This window comes from Mustela lutreola, chromosome 2 (genome assembly GCF_030435805.1).
Source record: "Mustela lutreola isolate mMusLut2 chromosome 2, mMusLut2.pri, whole genome shotgun sequence".
In the NCBI taxonomy this organism is placed as follows: Eukaryota; Metazoa; Chordata; class Mammalia; order Carnivora; family Mustelidae; genus Mustela; species Mustela lutreola.
Window position 1 is genome coordinate 194576427 of NC_081291.1, and position 23803 is coordinate 194600229.

The 23803-nt window shown below is 36.5% G+C and overlaps 1 protein-coding gene across 20 annotated transcripts in view; it reads right to left on the bottom strand.

Annotated features, from left to right (window-relative positions):
- The window catches only part of ROBO2 (roundabout guidance receptor 2), a 592813-nt gene that overhangs the window by 177629 nt on the left and 391381 nt on the right, over positions 1-23803 (bottom strand). The gene's annotated exons all lie outside the window — the stretch shown is intronic.

A 23803-nucleotide genomic window follows, 5' to 3' on the forward strand; every position in this document is an offset into this window, starting at 1 on the left:
CATCATTGTTGATAAGTACATCAACAGTTAGAATCAGTAACTGTAGCTTTCTCTCGCAAAAGGTAACTTCATACTTCGGGTTTTACTTTGTTCTAATCATAATTAAATATTTCCTAAGAAACATAGCCGTGCCCCTCTTAAAACATTCTAGAGCCAGCCTAAATGTTCAACAGGGAAATGGCTGACCATAGGATCATGCATCTTTGCTACAAAATCGGATTTAAAATATAAGAAAAGTCTAAGGAAAGTAAGAAAGACTCATGATACAATTTTGAGATTTAATACTCAAGGTACAAAATTGTTTATGCAGCAAGACCCCATTTCCTGTAAAGAAAAAGCATATGTACATACATATCTATAAAGACACTAAATTGTCAAGTTATACTTAAAACTCCCAAACAAGTCATGCACGCATGGTCTGTGAGCATGTATGCGTGTCTGGGAGAGGAAATGGGGTGAACACTTTTTGAGAATGCCCTTTTTCGTGACATGAATAGAGACAAGATCCATACCGTTTTCATTACACTTCAGAAGATGGACTCATTGTTCACCCTGCAACGCACTAGCACCCACATACACAGGGCTACATTTTCATTCTCATGCATCTCCACCTGCCAAGCGACATCTGGGCAGCGTGATATTCAGAGCAGAGATATCCCTTATAGCAGTTTGGGCATTCTGAATTTCCCCTCCTTTCATTAGGAGAACAGCAGGTTGGACCTCCATTGTAACCTCCGAAAATCTGGCATGCCTGGCTCTCCAAATGTCACCTATCTATCTGTGTGTGCTTTTCTTTGGCTGGCAAGATGAAAAGCCCGGAGAAATGACTTGGCCCTATCAGATTGCAGAATGCTAGATTTCTTCAGCAAATAAACTATGTTAGGGGAAACCTTCAAAAAAGTAGTGGAGACCGGACCTATACCATATACCTCAACTGCCTCTGCTTTTTCTAACCACCTTGACTTTCCTATTCCTTTGTATTCCAACAATGACAACTTTTATTTCCTAAGCATATTGAAGGGAAAACACACATATGCACGCACACACACACACACAAACCCACACACAGACAGACAAACATAGGCACATACAGTGCCTTATATCTATGTCTATCTTGGTCAAGCTGTTTGAGATGGAAATTAGGTAGCTTCTGCTAGCCTGTTATGAATCATCTGGTACAAATGTGGATTGGGTCACACACCAACTGCCTTTAGTGTCCTATAATGAGACCTACTTCCACACTCTGCTCCTTTGTTGGGCAAAGTCTCTGGGTTAATTGTCATTCTCCAAATAAATAAAAATTCCCTGGCCTGAAAATAGCTCCAGAGAGACAACTGAGGGACTTTTAGGGCTTTTCTTCTCTTGTCTCTTGCAACACATCCTTTAACAGGGGTTTCCATCTTAATAAAGTCATGGCCTTTACAAGATTAGAGAACCTCTTCTCCTATTGAAGGAACAGTAAGAAAGAATTCAGCACAAATTGCTCACTCCTAGTTTATAAGCTGATTAATTTACTGCTTTTGCTGCTAAGGAAATGTGTTCTGTTTTAGCACAGTGAACTGCACATTTTTTGGTTCTCTTGTCTCACTGCAAGAGAGGTGTGATTTATATGCATAGGGATTTGCTTCCGAATGGGCTCAGAGAAGTGTGCATTTAAATGTGACATTCAGGCAGGGGGATGGGAAGGGGTTAACACTGTGGTTCCCTTTTGCAGGTAAATCCTCCTGGGAAAGCAAGCTGGTGACTCATTTATATTCTAAATACAGAACAGCTGCCTATTTATGCAATGTTAAGACATGCAAAAATATGGTAACAGAGTGGTGAGCACCCCAACCATATCCAGAACTGGCAACAAATGGTGTTTTGGCAGTCCCTCAATCTGACACATCTGGCCAGTTGAAGGACCTTCTCTAGAACTGGCCTCCCTAACAGATGACATGCCAAAAAGCCTCTGCTCAAATGGTACTTCAGGCCATTGCAAATCATTCAGAAACAGAGTGTTACATCTATTTGCAACAAGACAAATTAAGAAAAAAAATAATAAAGGTCCTTTGACATGGAGGACAAAAAGGAGAAAAATATCATAACAAACTAAGGACTGCTACTCTCTTAAACAATATAACATGTGTTTATGGCATTCACAAAAAAAGAAAATGACTCCAATTTGCAAATGAAGCCAAGAAATCTAACATCAACTGTAATTTTAGGCTTTCAGACTATTCACCCAGAGAGTAGGGTGAGATAATAGTATAATTGGTACTGTACCCTCTTCAACTGGGAAAATGCTCTTTGGGGTTTGTACAGCATTCAGTTAATTCATTTTTTTGCTTAGTGATACCATTTCTTTTACCCTAAGTCTTTGGGGTATTAAAATGGGTTTCTTCTTTCTCTCAAAAGAAAACAGTCAAAGGGAACACATCCTTTTCATCAGGTCCTAATACCGAAGACTGCAAACTTACTCTTAACAAAATGTAAAGCCATTTTTACTCTTTTCAAACTGCAAAAAAAGGATAGGTATGTTCTGATGTTGGCTTACATGTGTCCAAGGTTTGTAGAGCCATTCCTTAATATAAGCAAGATAAAACAAAATAATAGGGCGCCTGAGTGGCTTCAGTGGGTTAAGCCTCTGTCTTTGGCTCTAGTCATGATCTCAGGGTCCTGGGATTGAATACTTGGCCTTGGGCTCTCTGCTCAGCAGGCAGCCTTCTTCCCCCCTCTCTTTCTGCTTGCCTCTCTGCCTACTTGTGAGTTCTCTCTGTCAACTAAATATATAAAATCTAAAAAAATAATAATAAATAAATAACTCTTGTCTCCAATTTTTGTTCTAATTTTTCATGCCTTGGATTTTGCTCTATACTTTATTGCAGGTGATAAAGAAAAGAAAGTATTCCCTGTAGTAAAGAATTCATGTATTTTGGGTGAAGGGAAGCAAAATGGTCTTGTAAATGTAGAAAAGTGAAGCAAATCCAAATTAAGCCTGTATTTTTTTTTCTCCTGAGCCCCTATTGTAGAAAGAATTGAGAGAGCTATATTTTTGATGAGATTTGACAAGTAAGCCAAAGCAAGGGTACAAAACAGTATGTGTAAAAACTAAAGCTCCAAACAGGTCTTTTAAATAGACTGAAAAGAAATAAACCCAATTAACTGAGAAAAGAATCTGGTTACAATGACAAAAGTTTAAAGGGTAGTGGTAAGTTATGCTTTCAGGGGGGAAAAAAAGATATAATAGATATACACTTTTGATTTAGCATTTACTTGTGGAGCTAAATTTAGAGTACAAGGGCTCAAGTCTCCATGGGGGGAAACATGTCATTGGCCAGAACTGAGATATTCTTTTCTGTATATGAGCTGAAAACCACAAATGAGAATTCACTCAGCTACTCCTAACCTAGAAGAGATCTGCATTTTTTTCACACTGACATGCACTGTGACTTAGAAAGTTATTCTGGAAGATCAGAAAATTCTGAATTACTTGTGTGTTTGATAAAATATAATTCATAGTCATGACATAAAGATCTGCAACAAATTAATTCAATTCTCCAGGAATATATTAGACACAACAATGTGCTTGCACTGTCCTATAAAGTGGTTAAGAAATAGAAAACAAGATAAGCTTTTTCTCTTTTTCCCTCAATGATCCCTCCCTCCTGGCATTTAGTCTCATGTGTAATCTCCTCCCCTGTATGGTGGGCTGGACCTCATGACTTGTATTTACTGAAGAGATTATTGCAAAGTGATGGAATATCACCTTCAAAATTGGTTTATAAATGATTGTAACATTCATCTTTTTCACTCTGTCTTTTTGTCTCTGAGATTCCTCTGATCATGTAAGATAAAGCCTTTCTCAATGGAGAGGCCCATTTGGCAACCATCTAAAGGCAGTTTCCAGGCAACAGAAAGCAAGGAACTGAGGCTTTCAGTCCAAGAACTCTGGAGGACCCAAATTCTGCCAACAACCATGTAAGCTTGAGAGCAGAAACTTTCCCAGTTGAGCCTTCGCATGATACCACAGCCCTGACCAACTTCTTAACCACAGCCTTATGAGAGATCCTACAGCAGATGACTGATTTAACTCTTATCTGGTTCCTGATCCACACACAGAGAATAAATGTTTGTTATTTTAAGTCACTGAGTCTTGTAGTTTGTCACACAGCAATAGGTAACTAATATCATGCCCTACAAGAGTGTTAGATCCAGTTGTGCCTTTAGAGTTTACATGTCTGATTCCTGTCTACTCATAATACCATCTTCTTTCCTTTCCAACTCCTCTTCCTTCTGTCCCAAATCAAGAGTCCTCAAGAATTTTAAAAACAGATATCTTATATATTTTATCTTTATTTATTACATAAACTATTTTATATTTTTTACACTTTTATTTTATATTTTGTCAACAAAGGCAAGGCAAATCCTTACTTAGACATTTCCATGTTATTTTATTACGTTAAATTAGCAGTCATAGTGAGACAAGACTGTTAAGAGGTCAAAGATGTATTTCTGAATTATAAGGTACACATGCTTCAAAGTAGTTACTAGAAATATAGAGACTAAAAATATTATCAATGAAAGTACTCATACACAATATTGGATAAAGAATACCATCTAAGACAAAATAAATCGATCATGAGAAAGGTAATCTAAAAGGAAACTAGAATTAAAAACATTGTTAGCAGCAGCTGAAACCAATAGCAACTCAGAGCGACACTGATAACGAGGCTTCTTTGTCAGCAGGGTTTCTCTCTCTATGTGCCCATAAGCTGTCAGAGCTGTGTGGCTCAAGACTTCTCAGTAGAAAACATACAGAGGAATATCTAATAATCAATGTACATTAGCATCTTGTCATCTTTCTGCTTCGAGATCTCCCCCAGATTTGTTTCTGTTTCCTTACTTTTTCCCATTTCTTCCTTTGGACACATACTGTTCCTTCAGTGTCAGCTTCAGACTTAGTCATCTGAGAAGTTTTCCTTCTATGCTCTCACTGGACTAGGTATCCCTCTAATGGACTCCCATTTGAAGGGCATAAGAAGACCTCATCATATGTTCTTGATTGGTTGACTGAAGTGACAAACTCCTCTTCAAGAGGGGTGTTGTAGTCCTTTCCGCGTCTCAAATAAACCACAACATTTTTGTTTCGTTTTGAAGCCACAATGTTTTAATTTGATTTTAAATGTCATTTATGAAGAACAGTTTAAGTTGGTTGAATTTAAGGGATACCATACTTGACTTGCCTACCTAGAAGCTCATCTATCTCTAAAATAAAATCCAGGCAGTTCAAGAAGGTCAGAAATTAATCAAAGACACAACAGATTTATGCCAGCCAGTAAAACTGGTAGATCAAATTATACTATCAGCATTATAATGGACTTAGAAAAAATGCAATAGCCATTCCTACAGCTGGTAGATATTGTTTCCTTCTCCCTACCATCACTAGCATCATCACCACCTAACACCATGGGGAACAATCAGGTGTAATGTCAACCAGCCTGAAGCTCAAGTCTTCTACTTCTGAGGAAGAACACTGTCTCTTCCTGTTGCACTAAATGGTTGCTGTTGATAGCCATGCTGTGACCCCAGGGGGAGCTCCAGCCTCAGTATGAAACTGAGGTTATGCACTTGAAAAAAATCCAGGTTCTTGATGACCTACATGAACAAATAAATCTTGAAGACTATGCTAAATCTGGACTTTCTAGTTACATGATCTACATAAGTTTTTTTTTTTTTTTTTTTCATACTTAGACCCGTTTAAATTGAGTTTCCCCTTTCAACCAAAAGCTCCCCACTGACAAGCTGTAATAATTCTGCATTTTTTCTGGTTTCAATGATGGGAAGACCAAATAAATCAAAAGAGGAATCACCATTCATAACAAACTATTTCATTGTGTTTGACACAATCAAACAAAACAGGGGCAGAATGGACAGGCTAGTCACCCGCTAAATAGATGATAAAATCTGATATGTAGGGGACAAGTCATCAGAGGTTTCTTCCGCACAGAAGGGGAACGAGAGAGAAGTAACTCAGTGGGGAGACATCCTGCCACTGCTGTGCAAGCTGACACTCTGGCACTTTGGCACCTCTGCAGCACGCTGACAATTCCAAAATGAGCTGCTCTCACCCTCCATCTCCACTATGACTCGCGGGGCAAGCAAACGCACTCAGCAAATGATCCAGACAAACCAGTGATAGGAACTGGAGCATGCTGAATAAACAAGGATGCCCTGTTGACTTGTTCACTTTCGAGTCACAGCATTTTGGGAAGCCTGGTATTCTGCAGGGAATAAAACACACAAACACACAATTCACCAGAGGAACAGCCCACTCCAGGTTTCTTAGCCCAGCCTTTATTCTTGAATCCTCTTTTTTTTTTTTTTTTTTTTTTTTTTTTTTTTTTAGCTCTGTTCTGCCCTCACCAGCAATAGAATTTGAAGACCTGCTCCGAGTGCCAAGTCTTCCTTAATGTTTTCCATTAATGTTTAGAACTTGCTGAAGGATTCTTAGAAATTGCATGGAAACATCGTGCTCTCTGTAATTTGTATCTGTAACCTCTGTAATGCATATGTTCTCCTTGGGGACCAAGTGTTGAGATCATTCATAAACTCTTGGATCGCATGTGGCACTGCAAACTGGTGACATCTGACCACGGCAGACTCCGAGGCCTGTCTCTGGCAATCATTTCCTTTGGTTTGAGTTAAGGAGCCAGCAGTTGGCATACCTTCAACACTTGGAAGTCCTATTTTTGGCAAAGCCCAGCATCTGATATTTGACAGGGATCTGCATACTCTATCCATTAGGTTAGGAGGAAGTTGTGGATTGGAGCTAATTAATGTTTAATCGGTTTCTCTTTTTTCTTCCTTAAAGTGCCATCGTCCATAAAACTGTTCATGTGGGATTAGTGTCTCCAGCATCACAGAGAGCTCAAAGGAATGAGAGCTTCTTAGAGATGTGCCCAAATATAGTGTGTCAGGAGGAGGATGGTGTCTAGAACAGCAGGTATTAGCCTAAACATGTTCAAGGTAAAGCCTTCTTCTATTCAGAAGAAACACCTCCTCTCAACAACCTCAAAATATTCTGCTCTATTACCCAAATAACTTCTTTCTAGCACCTGCCCCACTTAGGTCTAATTCCAGTCTTGGTTACGGAGATGCCTACAACTCTGGGTAATGGAAAAAACAGCATACCGAATTCAAAATAGAGAACTACACTAGCACTAAGAAAAAAAAAAAAAGCATTAAGTAGTATTTCTCAGGATGGTAACAAGGGGGACAGGCTTTGCTGGCTCAGTTGGAGGAATGTGCGACTCTTGATCTTAGGGTAGTGAGTCCAAGCCCCACCCTGGGTATAGAGATTACTTATATAAATAAGACTTAAAAAAGAGAAAAGATGGTAACAAGGGGAAATACCAGATTTTCCAAGCTTTTAATAGTGCCTCCTATGTTCTCTAGATCTGGGTTTGAGTATAGACAAACAAACAAACAAATAATCATGACATCTTTAAAGGATTTGTATTTACAGGGTGATTACAAATAGCCATTTGTCTGCTTCTAGCTTTTCAGTCTCGTTCATGTCCCCAGAGCCTCAAGTCTTTAGCCAAAGGAGTTAGGCTCCTAGGTATCAAGAAGGCTTGTTATAATCAGTGTTTTTCCCCTTACTTCCCATTTTTCTTCTACAACCCTCCCTTTCTCTTTCTTCTCATTGAATGCTTACTATTAGAACAAGGAAAATAAAAGTTTGAGAGGATTGAACATCATATATATATATATATATATATATATATATATATATATATGCAAAAAATAGTGGGTTAAAGCCTCTGCCTTTGGCTTGGGTCGTGATCCCAGAGTCCTGGGATCGAGCCCCACATTGGGCTCTCTGCCCAGCGGGGAGCCTGCTTCCTCCTCTCTCTCTGCCTGTCTCTCTGCCTACTTGTGATCTCTGTCTATCAAATAAATAAATAAAATCTTTACAAAAATACATATATAAAATAAATGTAAGTATATATTTAAATTCTAATTTCAGGATGCATCACTGCTTTGTAGCTACATCAGTCAGTTTGAATAAAAGAATAAAGAGTGCTATCAAGTAAACATTAATGTGCTGCCTTATTCTGGATCCCAATACATTACCCCCCTCCTCCTGCCTTGTTAGTCCTTATCTGAAGGCATTAGCTTTTACAGCATTCTAACACTGCATAGTTCACAGAGGTACTCAAACTCGACAGCATCTTCCTTTCATTCTACCCTGTCCTAGCATCAACGGGTTATTGCTCCAATATTTCTCTCCCATGGTGTATTCTGATGTGCATGATCAACATGAATTACAATGCCAAGTAACTGCCAGATGTCATGAGTTATAAACTCAATAGTCTAAGGATTATTACACATTAGGGCACCCTACGGTGCAAGGGTGTCCTGGAATTTATGTGTTATTTATTACCTATTGGCAGGGTCTCAAAGTAATCTCACCCCTGCTGATGAAATGAGGGTTGGAAGGAGAAGAAGGTCAAGGTCAACCTTCCTTGTCAAGAATGCCAGTTACTTTGAAACTACTGTTGCTTTACCTTTTTTTCCCCTCTACTGAAACTCAATGAAATCTCGGAATAAGAGGAATATATATTGTAATGCATCTATGGACTTTCAACGTAATGTTGCTTATTTCATTTTTCATCATGTTGCCTATTTTGACGATACATTTCATAACTATAACTGCCAGTGGTCCAATTTAGAGGGTACTGGTGAGCCCCACCATAATCCACAAACTTAAAAATAACCTCTTTGAAAACACACTGTTTATTTTCTTTTTTCTACATAACAGGTACATAGACCAAAGACTAACAGCATGAGACTTATGCAAATTTTCAATGCAACAGTGAGAACATTTTTCAAAAATCATGTCCCACAAGCCTGTGGACTCCTCATTCTTTCCCATCCAATATCTTACGATTTGCATATGTCCACACCACAAAACATGGTCATTATTCTAAGCTGTCATGAATTTTGCTGAAATGGATGTAATGTGACATGCTATATTCTTCTGGAAATGTTCTATTTGATTACTACATGACACAAAGCTTGAAATGTTTCCTAATCCAGAATATGGCATATTTATTTTCAAATTGACTGATTAAAAAAAGCTCTATCATCTCTCTCTTCTATCCCAAAGACCCAGTAACCTTCTTTTCTTTTGCCACCAAATGAATTCTGAACGCTGCAGTTAACATTCAGTAATCTCATTACCCATCTACCATAAATCTTCAAAAGCATCACCATGTTTTGACAGCTGAGCAGGACAAGAGGAAGCAAAGAGCAGAGCCAACACTTTTTATGAATGCAAATGTGCTAAAGACCACATTTAAATTATTTCAGAAAACTCATAGAACACAACTGACAACAACTGGAAGACAATGTGCAAAACAACTTTTGTTTACCTATGAAAAGTACAATCTCTTTTACCCCTGATGCTGGGTCCACAACCCACCCCCACTCTACCCATTGCCATATACTCTCTGAAGACAAACTGATACCAAAGAACCAATAATGAATATCTTTTCAGGTGTAAGTAATACTGAGTTCTCATGATGAAAATTTATTGTGTGTTTTCCTGGAAATTATTTAAATATTTATACATTCACATATACTTTAATTAAAACTTCGTATCTTATAATAAACTGGAAAGACGCCATTTTAAGCATGGAGGTTTAAAAAAAAAAAAAAAAATCCCTCTCTTCCTCTGCCATACCCTGGAGTCAACCTTGGCCAGCCACAGGCCAACCTTGGCCATGCTCAGCAATAAGGGAATAAATCAAATTGTTTTCTGAGTCTCTGGCTATGTTTTTATTCTCTGGGTTCTGCTGTTATTGTGAGAACAGGCACTCAGTACATTTTCATTTCCAAATTAAGACAAATTAAAAACAGAGCCACTTCATGCTTGGAGAGGTGCAAACTCCCTACCCAGAAACAACTATCTCCTTGTATGTGATTGTTTTAGTTTCTCTTCCTGAGAGGTTACCAAAACTTGAAAAGTAAAGGTTATCAAATAGTTGAGGGCACCTGGGTGGCTCAGTCTTTAATTATCTGCCTTCAGCTCGGGTCATGATCCCAGGGTCCCCGGACCATTGGGCTCCCTTCTCAGTGAGAAGCCTGCCTCCCCCTCCCCCACTCCTGCAACTTGTTTTCCTTCTCCTACTGTGTCTCTCTCCATCATATAAATAAATAAAATCTTTAAAAAGAAAAAAGTTATCAAAGAGTCTATCAAACCTTCATCAGTTTGTCTTAATCAAGGCTATTTGTGATACCAGTTTATTACAATTAACAAATTATTATAACCTCAAATTTTGGTCATTTTCATACACCAAATATCAACGACTTTATCCCACTCTTCCTTCAAACTGTCTATAAGTGGTAAAATTGGAAACATTTTCTTGATGCTATCAATAAACTGTTAAATTTATAACTATTCTGAATACCCTACTTCTCCACCATTTGCCCACTTACTTTTGTAGGTCCTAGAACTGGCATTTAATTTATGCTTCTGAAACTACCATATTTGGCAAGGAGGCAATATGGCATTGTGGTTAAAATAATGGATTTAGTCAGAGGCCTGGGTTTGAATCTCGGTTCTGCTATTATACTAACTGGATGGTCTTACACAATCTCTGAGCTGCTTCAGAGATTTTCTTTAACAGAAGAGTTTTCCAAATATGTCACTTCTTCTTCTTCTTCTTCTTTTTAAATTTTTTTTTAAATTTTTAAGTAATTTCTACACGCAACATGGGGCTTGAACTCACCACCCTGAGATCGAGAGCCACACACTCCAATAACTAAGCCAAGTAGGCTCCCCTCAGTTCTTTTTAATCTGATAAGTGTGTACTGCATATTTGGTTGTTGCAAGGTGCTATGCAACACATTTAGGAGGACAAGATACTTCAAGCTGAGATCTTGAGTTCAGGGAGCTAAAGAGACTTATATATATAACTCAAAATCTACAACCTGAAAGAAAGAAAAAAAAAAGCATGCAGTAACTACATTGAGAGGTACATTAAAAATACATTAAAGTCCAAAGGAGAGCAACATTGCATTCAACAAAGAAGGCATTTTAGAGGAGACAATTTCAGAGTTGGGTTTGGAATATACAGCATATGCTTTAATTAATTACAAGAAGAAAAGAAACATTTTGGAATGTGCTTGCATGCACATAAAGTGATCCCTGGAAGAATACCTAAGAAACTAATAATAACAAAGGTCTTTGCAGAAAAAATAAAACTGGGAAGGAAAAGATGGGAGGGGAAGACCTCATTATGTCTGCATTATACTTTTTGATTTTACAACCCTGTTCATGTAGTAATAATTTATCAATACTTATATTTAACAATGTATGAATGAAAATAAAACCAACTATGTGTGTTTTCAAAGTATACGATCTGTCCCAACTGGATTCAACAGAGTTGTAAAGAGGGTACAGAAACCTGGTTTTTCCCAAGAGTCATTCAGAGACACAAATGAAAGTTTATAGAAGGATGGCAGTTTGGAACATAAATGTCAACAGAATGTCTATAGATGATGATAGGCCTGACCTTAGAGATCAAAATATATAATTTGATTAATTAGCTATTTTCTCATAGCATAAAAATTCAGAAGACTTGAATGTTGAGAAAGTCTCTTCTTTTCATGGAAGGTTAACTGAAGCCCTACTATGAGCTTCATATAAGAGATAAGAAGGTGTGGAAGATGATAACCTTTTGATACAGACCTAGGCCTCTTACTACCTGTATAGAGGACCAGATGAAAAGCAAGGAAATTGCGGAGGAAGGAGTGAGTAGTGGTGACCTTGCTCTGGTTGAGAGAGGCTTGACGCCCTCACATATTCACTGTCTTCACAGACTGCATAAAAGCCAAAATATCTTTACTTAGAAAAAGTTCTTCATCTCTCCCAAATTGTAAATTGTGAATCTATAAACCAACTTTAAATATGCGTATCAAGAAAATTATAAATGATTCTTCCTTTAACAATAAAAATTGATCTCCATTTGAAGGTTGTTCATGGAGTCTTCTTTCTTCTTCTTCTTCTTTTTTTTAAAGATTTATTTGTCTTAGAGACAGAAAGACCATAAGCAGGAGAAGCAGAGGGAGAGTGAGAGAGAAACTCAAACAGATTCCCCACTGAGCATGGAGCCTAACTTGGGGCTCCATCTCAGCACCCAGAGATCACAATCTGAGTCAAAACCAAGAGTTAGATGTTTAACTTACTGTGTCACCCAGGTGCCCCTTCATGCAGTTTTCTTTATTGGACATGTTAAAAAAAATTGTTTGGCTTTATAAAGATTTTGGTTTATTATCTTTGATATGTCAATGCCTTTTGTATTTCACATAATTTGAACATACAAAAACATCATTACCTTTTCATCTTTTTCAAAAGATTTATTTATTTACTTGAGAGAGCAACGTAGAGAGGGAACATGTCAGGGGAGGGGCAGAGGGAGAGAACCTCAAGCAGATTCTCTGCTGAGCCAGGAACCTAACTTGGGGCTCAATCCCATGACCCATGAGATCACAACTTGAGTCAAAACTAAGAGTCAAAGGTTTTACCAATGGAGCCACCCAGGCACCCCTCACTTTTTATTTTAAAAATGAGGAGACTGGATACATGTATGTACAGATTAAGTATAATGATATTTTTCAGTCTTTAATATAATTTTTCTTATAAGATGATATTTGGCGATATATCATAAAATGAATTATATTCTATCTTAAACAATATAATTAACTCTTGAGGAAACTTTCTCTATACCAGTAAATTCAATTTTGTCTAATCCTTAGGTTTATGATAATGTCAGCTCATTAAAATGTTGGTTAAAACTTATTAAAATGCACACTCAGAGGTAACAGCTTCATTACTATAATATGAGGTAAAGAAAAAGAGAATGTTTTATTATCATTTAATTGTTTTCAGAATTGAATATATTTGCATAATAAAAAGTCTCACTGTATATTTTCAATAGTCTTTAAATATTAAGCTGCCCAGTAATTTAAAAATTAGTTCTCTAAAAGTGACTTTGTTACTGCAGAATTCTGGTTGTTCTTTGTCATTTAGAAAAAGTGGCCATACTAGCGATAGAAAATCATCTGAAATAATACTAAAATATGTTAACATAGTTTATTTCTTTTTCAATGTTTATAATGTTTAGGTAGAATAGGATTTCCACACAATAGTGGATGACTTAATCAAACGTTGCAATTAATTGCCTTCGCCAGATATGTCAGTACTTTGTAAGAATGGAAAGTCGGGAAGAAATTACATTGGAAATTAGCTATATTTCCAATGCAGATGTAATCATTTCATATTTCTCTCCCACAGTAGCTCAGCCTGAGTAAATACTTGGTATTATTGCTGAGAATTAAGATGTGGAAAATTTGTATAGGGTTTTGTTTTTGTTTTTGTTTTGTTTTTTTGGTATTTTCCTCCAAACCTGACATGATAAAACCATTACTATTAAAGCACTGTATAAAATATATCTAATTTTAATGTATATTTCCTATCTTGACTTCTAAAATACTCTCCTAATTTTCCTCCTACAAGCCATTTACTCTTGCATGTACTTTGCCAGAAACTTTCTGTTCCTTTATTTTTTTCTTAAAGATTTTATTTATTTATTTGAAAAAGAGAGACAGCACAAGCAGGCAGAATGACAGACAGAGGGAGAGAGAGAGAAATAAACTCCCCTCCAAGCAAGGAGCTCAATGTGGGACTCGAACCCAGGACCCTGGGATCATGACCTGAGGACGCTTCTTAACTGATTGAGCCACCCAGGGATCCCAGAAACTTTCAGTTATTAAAGCATAGTAAATGCCACTCAGATATGGAGGTCCTCAGACACACATTCTTCCAACTTAACCTCTGCCAGTCCTGCCTCCATGCTGATGACTCTAAAGGGAATGCCTCCAGCCTTGAGCCCCCTAGAGCTCCAGACCTGCTTGCTTGACATCACCCACCACTTGAGTGTCTAAGAGTATCTTGAATTTAATGTGACCAAAATGGAATTCTTGATCTTTATCACACAAATATTTCTCTTCCCAATCTTCAGTGTCTTTGTATATGGAATTGCATGCAATTTTTTCAAGAAGTTATTAATTTTCCTCCATTTCTCATATACTATCCCGTCTATCAGTGAGGCCTAAATGACTTTGAAACTTCCTCAGAATCACTTTTCTTTAACTCCACTGCTCTCATTTGGTCTGAGTCACTATCATGTCACCAGGAATAGTGAATCTGTCTCTTAACAATATTATTTTTGTCTTGCTCTTCTTACAGTCAATTCTCCACACAGCAGAATAATATCATTAAAATTATAAGACAAATCTTGTCATCCCTCTGCCTAAAATTATCCAAAGGACTCATCATATTTATAAAAAAACAAATACTGAGGGTTTTGGAGGGGAGGGGGGTGGGGGATTGGGTGAGCCTGCTGGTGGGTATTATGGAGAGCACATATTTCATGGAGCACTGGGTGTGGTGCCTAAACAATGAATTCTGGAACACTGAAAAAAAATAAATTTAATTTTAAAAACCCAAACAGACAAAAAACAAACCAAACCTAAATTCCTTATTCCAGCCTACAAAGCATCTTGGGGTCTGGCTCTCATTTTTCACTACCCTTGCCTCTTACTCCAGTCTCCCCCCAGTGAGTTTGGTCCTTCTCTTCTAGCAAGGCACGTAACTTCTTTAGGTCCTATTCCTATACTACTCACTGTGAAATTTTCTTCCCCTATGATTTCTTTTTAGATCTCCTCTTTTTGTCCATCACATCTCAGATTACATGTCAATTCTTTGGATTCACCCTTTATCATGACCCAATCTAAAGAAGCAACAAGATCACACATAACACATCTCTCTGCTATTTTTCCCCCTGCATATCACATGTCACTATGTAAAATTATTACAGTTTGCTTATTTGTTCCTTATCTGCTTTCAGTAGAATGTAAGCGAACTCCATGAAAGCAGGGACTACATTCATTTTGTCTCTTGTTGTACCCCAAGGGTCTGGAATGATAGTCTTGGCACAGAATAAGTGCAGAGTAAATATTTGAATGAGTAGACGAGTGAAGAATTTCAATTCTTGTCATCAGCTAAATTGGATATAGTTGATCATTACATATGCATCTTTGGTAGAAAGTTTCCTAAGTTGATTTAATGATTTTACTCAATTAATGTATAGAGTTTCTTGTTCTTTATTTTGGTGAATGATACAGTATGTTTTGAAAGAGATTATTGTGGAATGATCTCCCCACATTTACGAACTTTTCAAGATCATGTTCTGTATGTTTATTTTAAAATATTTTGGTTTTCTGGTAGGGTGAGATAAATCAAAGTCCAATAATCATCAAGACGTCCTGCCCAGAAGGTGAGTGGAAACCTCATGATGACCTGAGGAGATAGGTCAGTTTATGAATGAAAAGACAGGACTTCCAAAATGCCAACTTCATCCAGTTAATAAGAGAAGCCGGGATTTGAAAATAAATCTGTTTTTATTCCAGAGCCTACGCTTAAAGATTATTATAGTGGAAACTTGGGCATAACAGACATATTTTATAATTCCTAAACCTAATTATTAAATATACTAAAAATAATTTAACTTGATAACCAAGATCTTCATTATAATTAGTTATTGTATCATGCTGTGAGAGGGTGATTTTAAACATTAGGCTAAATCTATTTTTAATTCAAAATTCATGAAGCCACTTGCTTCTTTGAATAAATCTCTAGTACGAACTTGATTTTCTACAATTGTTTTTTTTTTTCTCCGAAAAACCCGAAGAACAGAAGCTAATGGCAAGTGAATTGCTGATCAGTATGACACGGCTGTCTTTCTGTATAATGAACTATTGCAGCTTTTCTAAGGGTGTATCCAACCCCTTAGGATTAGGGACTTCCTTTTCTTTTCCTTTTCTTTTTCCTTTCCTTTTCTCTCTTTCTTTCTCTCTTTCTTTCTTTCTTTCTTCCTTTTTCTCTTTTTGTTTATATGTAAGTTAATCTCCTCTTTCAGCAAAAGCAAACCTTTGTTCAGCTTCACTCTTTTCTCTTTTCTCATTTATTTTTCACTGAATATTACAAAACATATATCGGCGTCTCGGAGATACTTCACTTCTCAAAATGATATAATCAGTATGAGGTTATAACCCTTGCAATGCCATGTACAGCCAGAATTTTGCATCTCTAGCTATTCTCTGCCCTTTGAATGGTAGGCCCTGGTAGCTCACAGGTTTTGGTGAAGGAAATCATTCAGCTTGAATCCTGGGATCATTACTTATTAGCTACGGAATTTAGGACAAGTTATTTCCCCTTTCTAAGCTTCTGCTTCTTTATCTGTGAAATGGGAATAATGGTGACCATCATCCAGGGTGGCAATGAGGGTTAAGTGAAAGAATTTTTGGCATTTAGCACATATTTGGCAAAGACATATATTCACTCATTATCATGGCTTTGCATAATGAAATAGAGATGTTTAAAGTTAGAAATTCACCTTTAGAAAGTACATATCTCCCCACAGTGATAATTCTCTTGATTAAGTTCATAGGTATATAACAAAACTGTAGGTAACACACAATAGAATGGAAATTTCTCTATTATCATTAATTTCATAATGTAATATTTAATAAGTAATATTGAATATGTTGCATAAGCTAATATTCACTGGGTCTAAATAATCAGTTTAAATATTTGCACTAATTCGTTTAGATGAAAAGTTGTGACACTTTAATTTTGCTTTATGTTATTTAAGAAAAAATAATCATTTACTTTTTGGGCAGTCTTTCTGAGTAAAAACACACAGAACAAGTGGGTCAAGACTTTAGCAAAAGAAGGGATCAAAATGTATAGCAAGTAGATGCAAAAAAATGACTCTACAATAATGCCAAGCAATTTTTATGCCTAATTCTTACTGAACAATCATTTATGGTTAGTCTAAATGTAGATATTCTAACACAAAAATTAGCTTCTTAATACGGACTTTTATTATGTTATTTATGACATTATATGATGACATTATGCTATTTATGACATTTCTCTCCACATTTTTAACTACTGAACACCTGATTTCATTATTTACCAAATTGGGCACATGATCTCCAGAATTATGTCACTATCACTTATTAAAGATTAAAATAGATCATATATTTCAAGATTACACACACACACAAAGTTGAACTAGTGAGAGGAAAAAACCAAAACAAATCAGGGGCCTCAGTTCCTACAGAACCCCAAATCACCTGTTCCTGACAGTTCCATCTTCCACTTTCCATTTGGAGAGTTAGTAACAGAAAAGCAGGCCAGTACACCCCCTGACATCTTTAATTGACTTCCTAGAGAGTGTTATCAAGAGCTACTCAAGCAGGGCTAATAGTGCCTGCAGATAGCTCACACATGGCAAAGCTGGGGGAGCTGGGCTTTAAAAGGGCTGGAGGAAGAGTATAATCTCTACTCCATGGGGGGGGGGGCAAGAACTAAGGGTTATCTGGAAAGCAACAAATAAACCTTCAGCACTCTTGAGACAAGAGGGAAAACGTGAATGTAAGCCAGGAAAATTGTAAATGTAAGCGCATGAATAAATGCGGACTCCCCAGAGCTGCCTCCTTTAGATTTAGATCTTGACCCTGAGTTGTGTTAAATGATGGGACCTGACTGACAGGCAAAGACACTGGCCTCATGGAGCCTTCCTTTTGACAATTCACCTTGAGCCTTCCGAGAGCACATGCTTCCGGGAAGAGCCAGGCCCCGTCGAAATGAGGCAAAAAGGATCTGGCAGAATCAGACAAGCCCAGTCATTTCAGTGAAGTTGGAAAACCTCATCCCCACAGGGAGGGCAGCACATATGGTGCCTAAGATCTCTGCTTGGACCGCTGCCTCGGCACATCGGGATGAAAAGAAGACTGTTTGTTTTCTTTTCATTTTGGTTTTGCCACTGAAGGTCTCGCTTCTGTACCCGATATTTAATTGGAACAGAATGAAAGCCTTGCACACAAATCTCAGCACGTTGTATCTTTTAGGTTTTATTAAAACATATTTTCACATGAATGTTTGCCCATCACTTCCGAGACCGGCCCCTACCTCCTCTCCACCAAGCTAAGATGCTTTCCTTTGAAGCAGAGCCAACCCTTGAGGTTTCTGGTGAGGCCAACAAAACATAAACAATTAGGCTTCAAGCCTCAAGACAGCAACTCCCGTTTGCTCTTACTGTTAGATTTTCAGTGATTCGTTTCATTTGCTTGCTGCATCAAACTATGAAAAAGTTCACTGTACAGTAAAAACTATTTTATAGTTTTTAACATTATTTTTTTTCTAGTTGATACCCAATGTCAGCTTCTATAAGGTGTTTTTTATAAGTATCACATTTTTTATTTATTTTTTAAAGATTTTATTGATTTATTTGACAATGAGAGACACAGCGAGAAAAGGAACACAAAAAGAGGAGTGGGAGAGGGAGAAGTAGGCTTCCCACCAAGCAGGGCTTGATGCCGGGCTGGATCCCAGGCCCCCGGGATCATGACCTGAGCTGAACGCAGACGCTTAATGACTGAGCCACCCAGGCGCCCCTCGTATCACTTTTTAAAATATTTCTATACATTTCCCCTAGTTAGTGTAATTTAAAAAAGGATTTTTCATTAATGATTGGAACTGCTCATTTTTTCAAGTTTATTTAGTGAATCTGTGTTATCTTGTCAAAAGTATGAAAACGGTTCTTCTCATGAATCAAACAATATTCAAACTTTGATAGCAATTCTGTTAGTTTTAAATTCAGTTAAACTGGTTGCTTTGGAGTCAGCATTATAGTTTCATTCTTCTATTTATTATCTCATAATAACTTTACCTTTTGGAGTTACAAGCTATAGAATTAAAAACAAAAACAAAAACACGACTTTAATCAGCAACAGTAAACTACTCAAGCAATTTGCCTTGCCGTCTCCTGGTATTAAGCCACACACCTGGGAAATGGTGGACTAAATTACAGGTAGAGCCTGGGTGTAGGAATGAGTGCACTACAAGGCAAAGCTAACTTGTCCAAACCATGATGTTTCATATGGTGTCCCAGCAAACTTAATTAGCAGCATGTCAACTTCCACAGCAAATGAATGGTCATAAAGAAATAATAAGTAACCAGGAAGGGAGGAAAAAAAGAATAGACAATTAGATTAAAATTAGTTATAATGAAAAATAATGACTCTAGCAATTTTTAAGGGTGCATGATTGCTTCTTATGAACTTAGATGAATGTCATATACATATTAAAAGGACGACCTTTCAACAACATGTGAAATGTTATGGGTCAGCTAGATATACCATGGATTAAGAATAAATGTTTGTCTAGATGATGCCAGTACTGAATTTAAGGTGACATCACAGCATAAATTTTTGCTGTGTAGATTAATATAAATATTTCCATCTTTCTGCCTCAAGATATATTAGTGTAAGTAATGACTAAATGAAAAGGTTCCTGGCTATAAAACCTGGTATGCAATCAGGAGAGTTCTGATTGCAAAGGAGTCTGGGGTTCAGCATAAACACATGACCAATATGATGATAGTGGGAAATGCAGAGAAACTGATGAGAGTGGCTAGAGACTGCTACATTTAGCAAGGCTGGATAGCAGAAAATGCAAAAACAGGGAAATTAAATTGAACACTCATCTTTTATTCTCCCCGAACACAACCATGTTTATCTGGTAGCAACAGAGTAGCAATCAAAATAAACAACATTGACCAGAACAAATGTTTTTAAAAAGGGAATGCAATAACAGATATTGTGCTATAAATAGACAGACTATTCAAGGGAATGGTATCAACGAAAGGCTCAGCATAAGAAGATTTTGAGGGAGATGCCAATCTCAAATAATCCTGCACACAAATTCTACTGTTTGAATTCCAATGAGGGTATCCAGCTAATCCAGGTCTAATCATTGATGAGAATAAGGGGAACAAACGTGCTGGTTTAACAGAAAGATCAACAGAAAGGGCATGCATTTGGAGATACTTGAAACACATCAGAAATCTTGCAATCTCCTAGTGATTTAGTGATTCATCCTCACTTTTCTTCCTAGAAGCTCACATTATAAAAAGGTCAACTTGTTATTGGCCTTTGATTTGGGTAGTTAATTAATGTAAATTAATCAAAGGATTGTTCAATTACAATTCTATGCTATGCACCTGGAAAATAACAGTTAAGAAATGTAGTTTCTGTCCTCAACGACTGAGGGGTCTAATGGAAACCATGATTAAAAAGGAATAGACGTTTAATAATTTCCAGAAATAATCAAAAATATTAACTAAATTTTATATACTTTATTATTATAGCTGTTTGACAATGGCAAAAATCTCAAATCATGGAAGATGAATTAGTATCTGCAAATTGAGGGATCAGATTATTTCCAATTTTTTTTAGCCCTTACATCATCTTATGCCATAAAGAAAACATTAATGGAAACAAGCAAGTATAGTGAATGTGAAATTATAAATTCCACTTAAGGGATATGATTAGAAATTTAGACTAAAGTTAAAAAAAAAAAAGCCAGCCTTTAAAACTGTAACTTAAAGAATCTACCAAATAGTTGCGTGTTCGGGAGAAATCATTGTTTATTCAACTCTGCCCTTCCAAAGTCTAATATAGTGATTAGGAAGTTCCTCGGTAAATGTTTACTGAAATAAAAAGATGACATGGGGGATTCTTTATGGAACAGATGCAATATTTTCATTTCCTTTTAGAAGTGTTCTTGCAAATTTTTGGAGTCATTTAATTGGTAAGGTGATACATTCAGTTTTGGACAATTGAGAAAATAGAGTAAAGATGTCTCTAGGACATCCAAGTGGTAATATTGAGTAGGTTTGGGTACGCAGATCTGTGGTAGCTGGGCTGGAGAAATGTCCCCACTCAGGTAGGAACTGATGATCTGAGATTAAAAGGTATCACTGAGGGATACAGTAGAATTCTTCAAGAGAACTCTATGAAATACCAACTTTACAGAGCAAGTTGAAGAAGTGGAAACTGTAAAGTTTACTGCAATTTGATTCACTTTGAATTGTATGTGTGTTCTTGATATTCAAACATATTTCTGCAAATTGAATGAACTTGTCCATAGATTTCTATAATTAAATCATGTTTATATAGAAAAAGATACTTTGGGTTTAAGACACAAAACATCATATTCATCACATTAATCCCTTCAAAACTAATTTTGCCACCTATAAGCTAGATCATGCTACAATAACAGCTAACACTTATTGAGTAATTGCTCTATACTGGTTTATATTTTAAACATTTTACAGGCATTATCTGTTTTAATCTTAAAAATAACCCCAGAGATGGAGATTGTTAAATTGCCATTTTACTAATGAGGATATTTAGCCATACAAATATATACTTGGTAACTATTATTTGGCCACTGTTCCCATGATATTAACTGGGAGATTGGAATCTGTGTCTGTTTTACCCAAAGTCATCTCTTTGTATTTACTATAAAAGATTGAAACATAAGCACATTGATTTTACCTGAATTGAACATACTCAGGAAGGAGAGAAGGACTGTATTTCTGTAACTCAGTCAGTTCCAAACACTGTTTCTATGAAATGGGATTTAGAAATCTGTGCTCCTCTCACATTCTCCAATTCAACATGCAACATAAACACCTCATTATTCTGATTGTGATTAGTGAATATATTTTATGGATGATTTGAGGGATTTTCAAGGATGATTTTTACACCATTTTGCCTGTGAACTAATTTTTTAAAATTATTTCCTACTTAAAATGTAGTTCAGCAGTGTGTTTATTGTTTTTCGAGGGAGAAAAATGAAACAATGAAAGGAGAAAAAGAGGGAAAGGGAAGAAGCAGGAAAGAATGAGGGAAGGAATAGGGAGGAAATTGAGCAGACTTAGGACATCTTGCCTGATAATGGTGGAATACTCGAATTTCAAAGAGTGAGATCTTGCAATCATCTTCTCATTTATTCATTTAATACGTATTAAATAAAAACCAACTTTGGGCAGGCACTATGCTAGCAGGGAATGTAGGGCTGAGCCAACACACACACGAACCTTGTAACCTTTCACTCAAGTAAATATACCCTCCCATCATGAGCACATTAAGCCAAGACTGTGTGACCTACATAGTAAAAAAATATGGAAGTTCAGAGTAAAGCACTATGAGAGCATCAGAATTAGGGAAAAAGTAAGGATGGGGAAGGGAGTTTTTTTGATTTAAGTTCATGGGATCCTTTTAGAATATCAATTGAAAATTTTGGTTTTTATAGACAGGGATGACTTTTAAAGCTTCAAAATTCAAAGGATTTAAATGGAGAGAACTGGATATTACAAACGTGGCTTAGGGAAACGTGCTTAGAATGAATTTCAAACAATTGAAGCAAATTTTGATATAAGTGGGAATTAACAGATAGCAGTCCATTATATAACATCTGTTTATGATTTCCTTTGAGAATCAGGCTGTTCTCCAATGCATTTGGATTTCTGAAAAATTATAAATATGACATTTAAAAAGAATGTAACTGGGTGCCTGTGTGGCTCTGTTGGTTGGGCAACTGCCTTCAGCTCAGGTCATGATCCTGTAGTCCCGGGATCGAGTCCCACATCTGGCTCTCAGCATGGGGAGTCTGCTTCTCCCTCTGACCTTCTCCTCGTTCATGCTCTCTCTCACTGTCTCTCTCTCAAATAAATAAATAAAATGTTTAAAAAAACATAAAAATAAAAAAATAAATAAAAAGAGTGTAACTACTGAAACTAATGAATGTAATAAAATGTGAAAGAAAACCATGGGTTTTGGAATATGTTTTTAACTGTAGAATTTCAAATACGCAGTCAACAAATTAGTAAGTTTGACTATATTTTGAATTTTAATTTCAAAGGATCAAAAATTAACTAATTACTCGTATTGAAAGCCATCTATTATCTCAAAAAGTCATGCTAAATATACAACATGTAAGTAAGGCATTTTTTCTCTATCTTTACCTTGACCTTACTTTGGCTTATGAATACGACAAGGAAATCTCTGGTCTTTCTGAAAGATAAAGGCTTTAGACTTGTTCTACTTACTCTGCCATCTTGGATACTAAAAAACCAAAAATCGCCTATATATGTAGGCACAAATGATATATATTTTTTTCATATTAACTGCTTGGATTAAAGAAATTAAAATAAAAATTTATTACATACACAAGTTCTAATCACCATCACCATCATCATCATCACATTTCTTGAAATATTATTATCCAACAGGTACATAACCTCCAAAACTCACACCACCTTCCAAAAGATCATCTCCAGTTCAAAGATAAATGCTCCTGAGTATTAGAAATTGACTTTCCAAAGGTCATATAGCTTAGAATTGGAAACCCAAGGCTCTATGTCTCTAAAGCATAAACTCTTTTTACTTCTCTTATTGGGAAAGAGCTTATGCTATTTTAGGGCTTATGTGCATGATTAATATTCCATGTTAACAATAAGGAGGGAAGTGCCTCATTCAACAACTAAGTGGAAGATGTCGATTTGAACACTTTAACAACTGGATTCTCAATTCTAAATAAAAAACAGCTGACTCTACAATGCAATTATTCTAAAATATGCCCAGAGAAAATTGTTTAGAGCATCGAAAGATCAGCAACCAGATACTTCTCAAATCGAAAAACAAGAACTTCTGGCACACATATTACAAATTTAGAATATTTTTTTTTCCTGTTTACAGGAGACTTGTAGATTTTTCTTTTACTAGAACTGAACTAATAGACATTGAAACAAAGAATTACTTTATTAAATGTATT